Source organism: Raphanus sativus, unplaced genomic scaffold (genome assembly GCF_000801105.2).
Source record: "Raphanus sativus cultivar WK10039 unplaced genomic scaffold, ASM80110v3 Scaffold3215, whole genome shotgun sequence".
NCBI classification, from domain to species: domain Eukaryota; kingdom Viridiplantae; phylum Streptophyta; class Magnoliopsida; order Brassicales; family Brassicaceae; genus Raphanus; species Raphanus sativus.
In genome coordinates this window covers 1-11887 of record NW_026618522.1, presented here as the reverse complement: position 1 = coordinate 11887, position 11887 = coordinate 1, and the positions used below count along the sequence as shown (strand labels likewise).

The window sequence follows — 11887 nt, the reverse complement described above, 5'->3', positions numbered from 1 at the left end:
GGACTGTATCCTTGGAGGATCAGACATATGTCAAGACTCCGTCAATTCCATTAAGAATCACGTGCGGAAGGCTGTGTCTAACACTGGACCTAAGCCTCCTAATCCTGAATCCAATATTAAGATTTCTTTCTGGGAGAGCGAGACCTCAAACCTTGACAGACCTCACGATGATGCGTTGATAGTCACCCTGAACATCGCAGGATACGAGGTTCCCAAGCTCATGATAGACACAGGAAGCTCTGTCGACCTCATTTTCTATAACACCCTAAAAGGGATGGAAATAGACGACTATGAAATTATTGGCCAAAAAGCTAATCTCGTAGGCTTCTCCGGAGAAACAGCTACCTCATTGGGAACAATCAAGCTCCCAGTCATAGCTGGCGGAATAATGAAAATGACCAACTTAGTAGTCATCGATAGACCTTCCCCGTTCCACGCGATTTTGGGAAGACCTTGGATCCACAAAATGAAGGCAGTAGCCTCAACGTACCATCAGTGCGTAAAATTCCCAACACCCGAAGGGATAGCTACCATACACGGTAGCCAGAAGATATCCAGGATCTGCTATTTGGGAGGATTCGAAATCCACAAAAAGTCCCCCCAATAGCAATTACAGATCCAGGAAGGTCGCGAAATGCAACAAAATATTCGAGGTCCCCCCAGGAACCTAACCGAAAAAGTTTGCATCGACGACTCAAATCCTGAAAGATAGGTGAGCATCGGGTCCGAGCTACCTCTTGAGACAAAAAAGGAGCTCATCGATTTTTTGAAAAGCAATGTCAAAACCTTTGCATGGTCCACCAACGACATGAAAGGAATAGATCCGAACGTCACCACCCATAAGCTGAAAGTTGACCCTACTTTCAAACCGATCAAACAGAAGCGTCGTAAGCTAGGTCTCGAAAAGGCTCAAGCTGTTAACGACGAAGTTGAACGACTTACGAAAGCCGGGTCCATTCGAGAGGTACATTACCCCGACTGGTTAGCTAACCCAGTAGTGGTAAAGAAGAAAAACGGGAAGTGGAGAATCTGTGTAGATTTCACAGACCTAAACAAAGCTTGCCCTAAAGACAGCTTCCTGTTACCTCACATCGACCGCCTAGTTGAAGCAACAGCTGGCCATCGACTCCTATCCTTCATGGATGCCTTCTCAGGATATAACCAAATCATGATGGATCCTGAGGACCAGGAGAAAACTGCATTCATAACCGAACGAGGAACCTATTGTTATAAGGTTATGCCATTCGGATTAAAGAACGCAGGAGCTACCTATCAAAGGCTAGTAAATAAGATGTTTGCTGGACAACTTGGAAAAACCATGGAGGTCTATATCGACGACATGCTAGTCAAATCCTCAGCCGGGGAAGATCATATCTCCCATTTAAGGGAATGCTTCGATATCCTGAACAAGTACGATATGAAGCTCAATCCCACTAAATGTACTTTCGGGGTACCCTCAGGCGAGTTCCTAGGCTATCTCGTAACCGAAAGAGGCATTGAAGCCAACCCGCAGCAGATAGCAACCTTCCTAGAAATGCCGTCACCTAAGACGACCAGGGAGGTGCAGAGACTAACTGGACGAATCGCGGCGTTGAATCGATTCATATCCAAGTCTACCGATAAATGTCTCCCATTTTACAAGCTTCTAAGAAATAATAAGAAGTTCTTATGGGACGAGAAATGTGAGGAAGCCTTCAAGCAATTGAAAGCTTACCTCTCCGAACCTCCGATCCTATCTAAACCAGTAGTAGGAGAGCCATTGTACCTATATCTCGCTGTATCAACTGCTGCAGTCAGCGGCGTCCTAGTACGAGAGGAACAAAACGAACAAAGACCTGTCTATTACACCAGTAAAAGTTTGATAGATGCCGAAACCAGGTACCCTGCGATGGAAAAACTAGCTCTAGCAGTCGTAACAGCTGCCAGAAAATTGCGACCTTACTTCCAATCGCATTCGATCATTGTAATGACCTCACAACCATTACGAACGATCTTGCACAGCCCCAGCCAGTCAGGGCGATTGGCTAAATGGGCCATAGAACTCAGCGAATATGATATTGAGTATAGACCTCGAGCAGCAGCGAAAGCTCAGGTCCTCGCTGACTTTATCATCGAATTGACATCCGAGCAGTTAGACTCCGAAATGGAATCTCCGAAGTGGAGCCTATACGTCGACGGAGCCTCATCGAAGCAGGGCTCCGGTATCGGTCTAAGGCTAACTTCTTCAGCAGGAGAAACCATCGAGCAGTCATATAGGCTCGGATTCAGCGCCTCAAACAACGAGGCTCGAAAGCTCAAAGCATTAAGCGCGAGATATTGCGTAACGGAATCTGTCCTCCTCAAACGAAGCATGTCCGGACCTTACCTAAAATGCGTTCATGGCCTCGTTGCTATGAGACTCATGAAGGAAATGCACGACGGTTCCTGCGGGAACCACTCTGGAGGAAGAGCTTTAGCCATCAGAATCAAAAGACAAGGATATTTCTGGCCTACCATTATTGCAGATTGTGAGGCCTATTCCTCTTCATGCGACAAATGCCAGAGGCATGCACCGATTATACACCAACCTGCGGAGAAGCTGTCTAACATATCCGCCCCTTACCCATTTATGAGATGGTCCATGGATATCGTGGGGCCACTAGTACCATCAGGAAGTGGAAAGAAGAAGCTACGCTTCCTCTTAGTCTTAACGGACTACTTCACGAAATGGATAGAGGCCGAAGCTTTCCAGCAGGTGACCAGGTTCGAGGTCGAGCAATTTGTATGGAAAGATATCGTATGTAGACACGGCGTCCCGTACGAAATCGTAACCGATAATGGAGGACAATTCATATCCCACGATTTCAAAATATTTTGTGACAAATGGAATATCCGCCTGACCTTCTCATCACCTCGCCGACCTCAAGGTAACGGACAAGCGGAGGCTGCTAATAAATCAATACTAGCAAACCTCAAGAAACGCCTCGGAACCCAGAAGGAATTCTGGTCAGAGAAGTTACTTGAAGTACTTTGGGCATGTCGAACCACCCCACGAAAAGCTACAGAAGAAACTCCTTTCTCCTTAGCATATGGGATGGAAGCCGTCGTTCCAGCCGAAACCATTGCTGGTAGCCTACGCCGGGAACTTTGTACATCCAATCCTGCAGCTAATGATCAACTCCTAACCGACAGCCTCGATCTAATCGAGGAAAGGCGGGACCGAGCTTTGATTCGCATTCAGAACTATCAGCAAGCAATGGCACGACAGTACAATTCCAAAGTCAGGCACCGACAGTTCGCTGTTGGAGACCTAGTACTTAGGAAAGTTTTCGAAGGAACCAAAGAACCAAATGCTGGGAAGTTAGGAACCAACTGGGAAGGTCCCTACCAGATCATCCACGTGGTACGACCTGGCGTCTACAAACTCCGAAAGGTGCGAACTGGGGTACCTGAAATCAGATCGTGGAATGCCACAAATCTTAAGAGATATTATCATTAGGTACCTAAAATTCCCGAACTACGTTAGGCTTGATCCCTTGACTGGGTACGTAGGCAACTCCGTCATGAGTGCAGCCCCAACCTCATTTCAACACTTCATTCACTACAATAAAAGGGGGCATATGTCTGACTAAAGTCACATAGCCCACGCAGCAAACGTATGATCGTTATAATACAGCAAGTGTATGATTACTATGATACCATGTATCCAACTATCAATAAAGAAATCATTTTCGATATCTCAATTCTTTAACAAAACGGGTCCCTGCGAACCTGAACCTAAGGTCTTAAAATCCTTAACAATCCTCAAGGTCTTAAAATCCTTCAAAGCAATGTCAGGTCTCGACGAACCTGAACCTAAGGTCTTAAAATCCTTCAGACAATATCAGGTCTCGACGAACCTGAACCTAAGGTCTTAAAATCCTTAACAATCCTAAAGGTCTTAAAATCCTTCGAAGCAATGTCAGGTCTCGACGAACCTGAACCTAAGGTCTTAAAATCCTTCGGACAATATCAGGTCTCGACGAACCTGGACCTAAGGTCTTAAAATCCTTACCAAATCTCCAAGGTCTTAAAATCCTTGTCAATTCTCCAAGATCTTAAAATCCTTATAAATCTTCGAGGTCTTGAAATCCTCATCAAATCACAAAGGTCTTAAAATCCTAAGCAAGTCTCAACGGGTCTTAAAATCCCACAAACAAGTTCAGGTTCCCAAGAACCTCCACCTAAGGTGTCCAGCTTAAACTTAGGTTCCTAAAAACCCTAAGCTAATCCCGATACTTCAAGAAATCCTCTTAAGGAACAAAGAAAAAACGACCAAAGTCTTCCAGACTTATTGTAAGGATCGATAATGATTAAGCTGTCATATTTCACGAATAAAGTCAAAAACTAAAAACGAAACAAGAAAACCGAGTTTGAAATTAAACAAGGGTTTAAAAGCCTCCCCAGGCTAACCAAAGATTCAGAATGCAACAGATAAAGGTTTAAAAGCCTCCTCAGGCTATAAGTTTGAGAAACAAATGAAAACAAAGCCCATCGGGCAGAAATCCTAGAAAACACGAAAGAACATCAGTTCTTAAACTTCCTTATCATCCGAGCTCTTCTCAGCTCCCTTGCCAGCTGGATCTTCCTCCTCAGGAACCTCCTCCATCTCCTTGTCGCTACCTCCAGAGGCGGTTTCGACTGGGGCTGAGTAAGAACCCACCAATCCCAAATTAGAACCGAACTCTCCGGAAAAGGAGAGGTTAAACATATTAATCTCGAAAGTACCTGAACTCTCAGAGAGTTGGGGAAGAGGGAGCTTGCCAATCGAGAAGTCCGAAACCTGAGCCTTCTCGTACGCCGCAACAGCTTCCGGCATTAGCGCCACCAAGTTATCATACTCATCTTGAGTACTCTTAATCTCACCATCCAGTATGTCCTTCAGGAGCTCGGTGTTGGCTTGAATCTCTTGGGCATGAACCAGGAGGTCAACTTCATCTTTCTTCTTGGAGAACTTCTCCTTGACAATAACCAGAATCTTGTTGTAGGCTTCAGCTACCTCCTTCTTTCCCCTCCGGACGGCTAGCCTGACCTCAGCTTCCTTGTTCTTCTGGCTGTTCTGGGATGTGGAGATCAGCTCCTTGACTTGATACTCGGCTATCTTCCGGGCAGCATCCAACTCCCCAATCTTCCTATTCTTCACCTGGAGGACAATCAGCTGGCTCTCGATCGTCCCTTGCTGAGCATCACACTTAGAGCCAAGCCTCATCACCTCGGCTTGGAGATCCGAGATCAGAGCCCGAGTCTGGTTGAGCTCAGTCTTATTGGCCTTGACCAACTCAGTGACCTGGGCTAATTCCTCAGCGCTAGGAGCTTTGTGTACAGCATCCTCAAACTTGAATTGAGCTCTGTTAATAGCTCCAGCCAGCTGTGGAAAACGGAAAACGATTTAGCAAAATCTTCCAAAGACAAAGCTGAAAAATGAAATAAACTTCATACCTGACCCATGTGATGAGCAATATCAACGTACTCATCCGTGTGCGTGATATTGGAGATCGAGGGGAGGGGACACCCGGGACTCTTCATGTGCCTCATCAGAGTAGCCAAACCCCACGGATCGTCCAAGACCGATCCAGGCTTCGAATGAGAAAAGGTCCAGCCAACAGCTCCTCCTCTAGAGGAGGAGGAGGAAGACCTCGAAGGTCTATCAATCTGGTCGGTTCGGGACCTCTTGTTCCTCGGGGGCTCAGACTCCGGAGGGTCCCTCATTACTTGAGGATCAGCTTCAGTTATCGGGACCGCAGAGGGAAGGCCAACTTCCTGGACCTTGGGTTCCGAAGAAACGACACCTTTAGCAGGGGCAGAGCCTCCTTCATCAAGAACCTCCTTCACAGAGTCGAGGAAGGATCCCCCCTGGTTCTTGTCACTCCCTCTAGAGGAGCTGGCAGCCTTGGTCGGTCTACCCCTGGAACGGAAGGAAGGTTGAATTGGCATCTTCTGTGATTGAGTCTTCGAAGAAGTGCTTGCTCCGGAGGAAACTTCGAGAATGGAATCACCTTCAGAAACTACGACATAAAAAAAAATCCATTAGTCGTATAAGACAAATCCAGGCAGTAGAAGTCATGAATTAAGAATAAAAGGTTACCTTCTAAACCAGCAACCGTCACTGAATCAGGGAAGGACGCCTGGTATCGCTCAGGAAACCTAGCTGATCCGACTCTTGAAGTGGTATAAGCCCCCCAAGTGTTAGGACTATGCTGTAGCTTCCTGTAGAGAGCTCTAGTGAGTTTGCTAGATAACTTGACAGGATCTTTGATTTCTGCAAAAGGAGTCAAAAGACAGTTAGCGTAACATGACAAATAGAGATAAACATGTGAGCATATCCCTAAAAGTCCTAACCAGAAATATCAGACCACGAGTTCCTGAGGACACGGCCTATAGGAACCGTCGAAGGATCAATCTTGACATAAAAATACTTCCTACGCCAGTCATCATCACTGGCCGAGAACTTGAAAACGCCTAGCCCTGGACGACAGGGGAGATAGTAGGTACCGCTCCCGCCATCCTTGGAGGTGCTCTCCTTTATTGAGAAGAGACTCATTAACTCAGATAGCCCAACGATAACTCCTTCCTCCTTGGCTCTAGTGATGAACCCGTTTATCACTCGGATGACCGACGGGCAAAGTTGAGGAAGAGCTAGCTGGTAATGATCTAAGAGATCCAGCAAAAGGGTAGGAAGGGGAAATCTAAGGTGAGACTTGGAGATATATTTTTCATGAACGCAGAACCAACCCTCCGGAGCGGTCTCGGGGTTCTCGTTTTCAGCACAGGCTCTAACTAGATCACTCTTGCAGTGAGCCTGAGTGGCAAGATTGACAACATCTTGACCCTTCAAGAGGGAAGGGAAGTGAGGACCGGAGGAGGCGCTCTTGCCACCTTTCTTCTTCATCCTCTTAACTCTCGCTCCGATCGAGTCTTTGCTCTTTTTCTTCTTGGCCTCCGCCATCTTCTCACCAGCTTCCTGTTTGACCCTCAAAATACGGGCGCCGGAGGCTGAGATCTGAACTTCGCCGGAACCTTCTTTTCGACTCATGATAGTAAAGGAGAAGGAAGATAGAAAGCAAAAGAAGAGAATCGATCTAAGGCAGAATCTCAGAGGGAAGTTCAGGATGAAGAACTAGCTTGATCGAGAAGCAGATATAAAAAAAATGAATGACAAAAAAAACGGTAAAATAAAGGAAAGAGGGTGAGTTACCTTGGAAACCGTCGAGAGGCGTGGAGGAAGTGGAGAGACAAGTAGTTAATTCTCTCAGCTTTATATCCCATCACGTCTCGAAAGTCGGGAATTAAATTTCAAACTCGCTTTAATCTAAAGCCGTCGATTTAATCGAAGATAGATTACAGCCGTCTGATCGGATAAGAGTAAATGCGGTTGAGATAGCTAGTAATCATGATCTCAACAAGAGAATCTAGCTTGGGCGGCTAAGTTTAGCTCCCGAGAATAACGATACCTAATCTCGAGAGCTGGGGGCAACTGTTGGGCCCGAATATGGCCCGGTAGCTGATCTTCACTCAATAAAAGATGGTAATGGGCCGGGACAGGCCCATCGCAGGCTCGAGCCTAAAAAGAGCCGGAGGCTGAAAGCTAGGGACTCTAACTAAGGAGGTCACGACGAAGGGGAAGCTCACGTCACAACAATAAGAAGCGCAGGACCCGGTCAAAGGGAAGCTGTTGCAAATTCCACCTCAAGCGGAGAGGATCTCGGAGACCAGTTGCAAACAACCTAAAGAAGTCCAAAGCTATAAAAAGAGAAGGTCGAAGACTAAGAAGAGGATCCGATCCAATCCATATTTCACTCGATATTCATAAAAACATTCTTATTGTAACATTCTTATAATCTTTGTATTCATCAAAGATCACCTTTTGTAACCATCCTTTTTACCATTATATCAATACAAATCGAAGTTCATTCAACAAGTTATTACGGGATTCAGCCCATGTTATCTTTCCCTAACCTTTCCTAAAACCTTAAAACCTGATCTAAAATCTAGGTGTGAGTTTAATCCCTCACAAAGACTACATAGATACATTTGCTCCAGTCGCCAAGCTTCATACTATCAGAGTAGTGCTGTCTCTTGCAGTCAACCTTGAGTGGGATCTATGGCAAATGGATGTGAAGAATGCCTTTCTTCAGGGGGAGCTAGAAGATGAAGTCTACATGCTACCACCACCAGGAATGGAAGGGATGGTAAAACCAGGAAATGTTTTAAGACTGAAGAAAGCTATCTATGGGTTGAAGCAATCACCAAGTCTTGGTATCACAAGCTCAGCACCACTCTGAATGGTAAAGGATTCAGGAAGTGTGAGTTGGATCACACACTCTTCACTCTGGTTACACCAGGAGGTATCATTGTTATTCTTGTATATGTTGATGATATCATCATTACTGGTTCTGATAAAACAGGTATACAAGATACCAAGGACTATCTCAAGTCTGTCTTTGACATAAAAGACTTGGGAGTAGGCATGTTAAAACGGACAAACTTGTAAACGGACGTAAACGGGCTACGTTTAATATTACTGTCCGTTAATGACCCGTTAATGTAACGAAACTAAACGGGCTTCGTCGGGCATGTCCGTTTATGTCTGATTAGGAAACGGGTTTATATAAAAATAAACGGACTGTCCGTTGAGCCCGTTTAGCTTTCATAAACGATGACGTTTTGTGTAATAACCCTAGTGACTAGTGAATGAGACCTTATCGTTGTTTAGAACTCAGAAGCTATTCTCTCCGCAGCCGACGTTCCTCTCCAGCTCCGCCCGTGTTCTTCTCCACAGCTCCGCCGTGTTCCTCTCCAAAGCTCTGCCGTGTTCCTCTCCAGCTCCGCCGTGTTCCTCTCCAGCTCCCCCCGTGTTTCGATCTGTTCGTAGCTCCCCCCGTGTTTCGATCTCTGTAATTATCTCTCTTCTCTTCTGTTTGTAACTCTAGTTCTGCTCTTCTCTGTCTGAATGATTTTACTTTGTAACTAGTTCTGTTCTTCTCTTGTCTGGATGATTTTTAGTTTGTAATTAGTTCTGTTCTTCTCTGTTTGAATGATTTTTACTTGTAGCTGGACAATGATTTTTACTTCTCTGTTTTAATAATTCTTTATGTAGTGTAAAGTAGATTTCTTTGTGTTGTGGTGATGCTGAGAGTTAGAAACTGTTATATCTTAGTGATTGAATCTCTTCTTCAACAGCTACCATAGTGTACGGATGTTATATTTGATTATGTAACTTCTGTATATAGTGTAAACTAGCTAACTTAGTGCGGTTATGCTGAGAGTTTAAAACTGTTATATATCTTAGTGATTAGATCTCTGCATCTGCAGCTATTATAGTTTACTGATGTAAACCTTGATTATACATTGATGTGAGTTTTTTTTATTTTTTTAATAATTGGTTTATGTGTTGATCTTCATATCAATCATTGTCATTGCTCAGTCAATAGGAGACTTATTTACTTAACTCTGTAACTCCTTTTTTTTGTCTTAATGCATTTTCTTTAATGCAATGCAAGAGCTGTGTTGACTACGAACTACTTTCTTCTTTAATTTTTTTTCTTTATAATGATCTTGTTCCTATAGTTTTTTTTTGGCAGAGATGGACTCTGAATCTCTGCGAACAATGGCACTTCTTGAAGCTCGAAGTGAATACAATGAAATGAATGAGGAGGATGTTGAATTTGATGTAGAAGAGGAGTTGACAGAAACAGAAGCTGAGATTCAAACAGAAGCAGAGGTTCAAACAGAAACACAAGCAACTGCATCAACACAAGCAGCTAAACCTCAACGTAAGCGTCGAAAAACCTCTACTGTTTGGGAAGATTTTGTATTAGTGAGGATAGAAGATGGAACAGAAAAGGCTAAGTGCAATCACTGTGGTTCAGAATTAGTTTATAATAGTAAAACCCATGGTACTAATCAGTTGAAGCGACACTTAGAGAGTTGTTCTAAGATGCCTAAGAAGGTAGATAGACCTGTGTATGATCATTTGGTAGATCGTGCGATGGTTACTGAGGCTATCATTTACCATGATCTACCATTTCGATATGTGGAGTTTGAGAAGGTTAGAGAAAGAGATAAGTATTTAAATCCCGAGTGTAAACCCATCTGTAGACAGACGGCTTCTCTTGATGTCTATAGGAGATATGAAGTAGAGAAGGAGAAGTTGAAGGGGCTGTTGGAGAAGCATCGTGGCAGGGTCTGTCTGACTGCTGATTTATGGGTATCTAAGCCTCAGAATACAGGTTATATCTGCTTAACTGTCCATTACATTGATGATGACTGGAGATTGGACAATAAGATCTTAGAATTTTGTGAGATGAAGTCTCCACACACAGGTGATCTGATTGCCACTAAGATCTTCGAGTCATTGAAGGAATGGGGTTTAGAGAAGAAGATTTTCTCAATTACTCTAGACAATGCCACAAACAACAACAGCATGGTGAGAATTCTTGCGGGCAAGCTTCAGATGACAAGTGGAAGTGGTGGAGGTCTGTTGTGTGATGGTAAGCACATACATGTGAGATGTTGTGCTCACATTTTGAACCTCATAGTTAAAAATGGCCTGGAGTTAGCAAATAGTCTTCTTCATAACATTCGAGAGAGTGTCAGATATGTGAAAGCATCGCCACAAAGGAAAGAAGCATTTGCAGCATGTGTAGAGAGAGTAGGAAAAAGAAGGGGTGGAGCTGGATTGTCACTTGATGTTTCTACTCGCTGGAACTCTACATACGATATGCTGGTTAGAGCTCTCAAGTTCAAGGAGGCATTTGCTAGCATGGAGTCTTATGATCCGAACTATAAGACTAATCCTTCAGTGGCTGAGTGGAACCGTGGGGAAAAGATCTGTGAATTGTTGAAGTCATTCAGTGTCATAACAACAGATTTTTCAGGTTCCAAAGTATCCCACTTCTAATATCTATTTCACACAAGTATGGAATATACAATTGTTTATTGGAGAAATATTCCACTTGTGATGATCTTGGGGTGAGAGAAATGGCCAGAGACATGCAAGTGAAGTTTGATAAATATTGGAAGGAGTATAGTCTAATCTTGGCTATGGGAGCAGTTCTATATCCAAGAATAAAGATTGAGATGCTTGAAGCTTCTTATAAAGAATTGGATCCTTCTACTGCTAGCTTAAAGACTGAAAAACTCAAGGAAAGTTTTGAGTGATCTCTATAAAGAATATCAGAAACTGTCTCAAACAAGTTCTTCAGGGTTTTCACTTACACCACATGAGATTGTCACAGAATCTCCCCTTGAAGATGATTATGATAATGTAAGTGACTTATAATAATTTTAAATAGTCTGAGTCATTTATTATCTTGAAATTGATACTTTTGGTATAAATGTTCATAATGAAGGACTTTTTTGAGCTGGAAAAGAGCATTGGTGGTGGAGCTGGTGATCCAAAGACACATTTAGATATCTACTTGGAAGAGCCAAGGCTAAATAGGAGGGCCAATATAAATTTGGATGTCTTGACTTATTGGAGAGACAACCAGCATCGATTTGGAGATTTAGCATCTATGGCACGTGAGATCCTCAGCATTCCGATCACCACGGTAGCTTCTGAGTCTGCCTTCAGTGCTGGATCTCGGGTTTTAACTCCTTACCGAAACCGCCTCTTACCTAAAAATGTCCAAGCTCTTCTTTGCACTAGGAATTGGCTGCGTGGTTTTGCTGAATACCAAGGTAAAAAAAGCTTTAAAATACCATTTATGACTATTTTTTGTTACTGATTCATATTATATTTTGTAGGTACAATTGAAGACCTCTTTGATGAAAATGAAAATGTTCAAAAAAAAACAAGTAGTTCAGGAGCTGAGTCTTCAACATCAAAAGATTGAAGTGTTTGATCGAATTATGGAAGTGATAAGAT

General features: G+C 43.6%; 1 long non-coding RNA gene across 1 annotated transcript; it reads left to right on the top strand.

The window, feature by feature from the left end:
- The first annotated feature begins 11039 nt into the window (after nt 1-11039).
- Nucleotides 11040-11835, top strand: LOC130506419 (uncharacterized). The gene is made up of 3 exons (XR_008942022.1): nt 11040-11284; nt 11370-11700; nt 11767-11835. It is a non-coding gene; the product is annotated as an uncharacterized LOC130506419 (long non-coding RNA).
- The last annotated feature ends 52 nt before the right edge of the window (nt 11836-11887 follow it).